Here is a 3,591-nt window from a genome sequence, read left to right as displayed (position 1 = left end):
CTGGCAAAAGGCTTCGCACGGAGCGGCATATACTAAACGTGCCTGTCCGTGCGCATATTCCAGAAGTTCTGGAAATCCTTTCTGCAGGAGCTTTCCTTAAGTCATTAAAGAGGAAGCTTCTCTCTACACTGGTTTCCTGTGATGTCTCCCTTCTGCCCTGTTAATACTTGCTGCTCCTGCTGCCGATGTTGATAACGACGGTGACGATGGTCACAGTACTAACTGGCGCAGACCGTGGGACAGATAATACAGGTAAAAGGAGAGGGAGAGAAGACGATCTGAGGAAGGAAACAAGCTCTCCTGGCTCATTTGCTTCTTACATAGTCTTAGTGAGATACACAGTATAAATAAAGTGATCGTTATTGTTATTATACCTACCACTTAACAGAGGAGGAGGCGAGCCAACAGGGCCAAGCGACTTGGCCCAGTCACGCAGTTGGTAAGTGATCGAGTGGGATCTTTACCAGACACACTGACCCATCTGCTATTCCCAGAGGCTTCCGTGACCTGGCACAAGTTCTTGGTTCTGCTTGCTACATCCTTCCCTCCTCCTCTGGTGATCTGCTGCTCACAAGGCCAGGCTTGAATGCCACCTCCATACCGAAGCCCTCCCCGACTCTTCCTATGCTCCCCAAACGATGAGTGGCTATTTTCCCGAATCCAACCCATCAGAAGATGCCCTCAGATCTTTCTGCCCAAACTCACATGGCCCTAGTGCTGAAGACGAGGCTGGAGGAGGAAACGGGAGAAAAAAGAAGAGAAAGGAAAGAGCAAAAAGAGACAAGGAGAGAGAGACGAGAGGGAGAAAGAGCGCTGGAAGGGCGGGGACACTGGAAATAGTGACATGTGCTACCTTAATTCAGATGACGAACGGTGCGGGAGTTAGCTCATTGGCACCACGTAAAATAATACCAATTGAGTTCCCTGTGCCCTTTACACTTTGCAAGAATGATAGCAACGTACAGTTGACAAAGGCTCTGGTGCGAGGCAGATGTGGAGTCGAGTCCCGAGCTGTGTGACTTTGGGCAAAGATCGACTCCCTGAGGCTCATTTTCTTCATCCGTCAGATGAAGATAACATCTACCTTGTAAGGTTATCTCCCTTATAAAGACTAGCGTTACTGTCTAGCAAGCGTGTGGTCGCAGGCAGTCGGCAGATGACAGCTACTATTATTAAGGGCTCTCGGGAGGGTGGACAGTGAAAAAAGCACAGACTTTGGAGACAGACCACAGTTTACATCCTATCTCTGCTATTTACTAATTAGATTTTATATCCTCCTTCTGAGAAATTATCTATGTCACCCTTCGAATTGCTACCTAGGCAGTGTGGATGACAGTTAGGAGCATGGCCTCTGGAGTTTTGATCCTGGTTTACTGTGTGACCTACAGAAAATTACCTAACATTTCTGAGCTCGCTTCCCCATCCGTAAAGTAGGGAGAACAATTATAGGAGCAATTTCCTATCGTTGTGAGAACTAAATCAGTTAATTTATATCAAACACTTAAAATTGTTTCTGGCAGATACTAAGATCTCAGTAAAATTAGCTGTTGTTATCCTAAAATGCTTTCCACATTCGTCATCTCGTTTATTTTCCACTGCATCCCGTAAAAGGTACATTGCCATTCTCATGTTATAGGTAAGGAAAGCGAGGCTTAGATTTGTTCCGCTTCATATAGGTAGTAAATGACAGAAACCAGATTAAAAGCTGTTTGCTCGGCAGCTATAATGTCTCCCTCTTCTCCACTTTCAACGCCGATACCTACACTGTTTCTCAGCGCTTTTCCTTGAATGCCACGCGATGTGTCAGCTGTGTCAGGAACTCGTTCTGGAAATGCGGTGTAGACTCACTCTCTAAAAACATGACGATGGGATTGAACTTGACTTCTGGACATTCGGCTACATCTCACCTCTTCTGCTTTGCAGAATCCATCGAGCGTCGCCTTCCCTGGAAGTCAGAATTCTCTTCCTTTGCAGGTTTGGTCACCCTGCCAACATGCTTTCCCTTTCGTCTGGCCTAGTCGGCCGGAATTTAAAGCTCTAAAATATTAATTTCCACAAACCCATTTGTAACCCAGCAAAGTTGGCTAAAAACACGTTCGTGCAAAGAGAAATCTATTTCTCTAATTCTCTATCGACATCCATTATAAAGTTGAAGGTATATTCCCATGGAAACTGTCCCCACAACAAGCTGAGTCTAAAGCTTCTGGTGAAGAAAGTCAAATACACTGTGTTGGCAAAGCCTGGGCAAGACTTGGCAGTGCGTGAAATGACATACGTTCAAACAAAGTGCTACATAAATAGGAGATAGTACCAGTAGTCACGGCAGTGCAAGCATCCACTCCTGGACCCGCAGCCACGCGTACCTACTTCCAACTTCCGCAGAGTTGTAGGTGCAAACTGCACTCCACCCCCATCCGCGGGATCTTTCGTCAGCCTTCCTTATCGTGCTCTGTCGCTTTGGGATTCCCATAGCGCTTTCCATCTAACGTATCGATATTTTACATGTTTAGGTTGTTTTCTTGTTGGCTCCCGTCCCATTAGGATGTAAGCAATGTGAGAACGCGAATTTCGTTTGTTTGTTATGTCACTACTGTCTCCTCAGCACCCGGAACGATGCCTGATACGTGGTGGGCATTCCATAAACATTTGTCGAATGAATGAATAAAGTAAGGAACGAGTGAATGATGAATGTCGCTCCCTATGTGTAAAAACCTCTTCTCTCTGCCTGGTTAACTCCTCAAGGAGGCTTTCCGGCCGCCATAGTGCTGGTTGGACCCTCCCATTAAATCATCTCGCAGCAGCCCGTACTTTTGCTGTAGAGCTCGATGCGATGAAATCACAACTTCTATAACATCTTATTGTCTGTTCCCCTCAAGACAGAGGCTCCACGAGGGCAGGAATTGCACTGTGTTCACCTTTAACTCCCGAGTGTCTAGAATAGGGCCTGACACGTAACAGATGTTTGGTAAATAAGGTATTCGTGATCGGATCAAAATTCTCTCAGTCATGGGACAGAGTAGGTGGTCTCAGCTTAAGCACGTACCGTTTCACATAGAATTGAGACTTGTCTAGAGAACTGATGGAATGGTTTCTATTTAGGCAACAGATTGAGAAGTCTTCTGGGAAAGAACTCAGACCAAGAAAAAAAGAATGGAGGCCCACGGGGCTGGATCGATAGCATGAGAAAGGCGGAGCTGAACAGAGCGCTGGTTACCATGTCTACCACTTAGCTTGTGCCTTGGCCCAGATCTGGGGACACTCGAGCCAGAGTTTTAAAAAGAGTGTGACAGGAGTAAAAACAGTGACAGCTCTCGTGCCAAAAATGGAGCAGAAATAAGAAATATGAGACATCCCCGCGCTGGGAGCTTTCTTGAAAAATGTAGCCTAAAACCTGGAGGCATGTCTGCCTCAGAGAAGATCCATGATGCAGAAAATAAGGCACCGGGGGAAGCACCGTCTTCGGGGTACACTAGCCGCGGCGGCAGTGGTGGCGGAACTGGCTGCGGCAGCTCTGGGATACCACAGGCCTGCAGCTAAGGGCCGCAGAGGAGAAGAAAATGGCGGAAGATACGCTTCGGCTGTGACAACTGT

Source organism: Pteropus vampyrus, unplaced genomic scaffold (assembly GCF_000151845.1).
Source record: "Pteropus vampyrus isolate Shadow unplaced genomic scaffold, Pvam_2.0 Scaffold361, whole genome shotgun sequence".
NCBI classification, from domain to species: Eukaryota; Metazoa; Chordata; class Mammalia; order Chiroptera; family Pteropodidae; genus Pteropus; species Pteropus vampyrus.
This window is presented reverse-complemented; position numbering follows the sequence as displayed.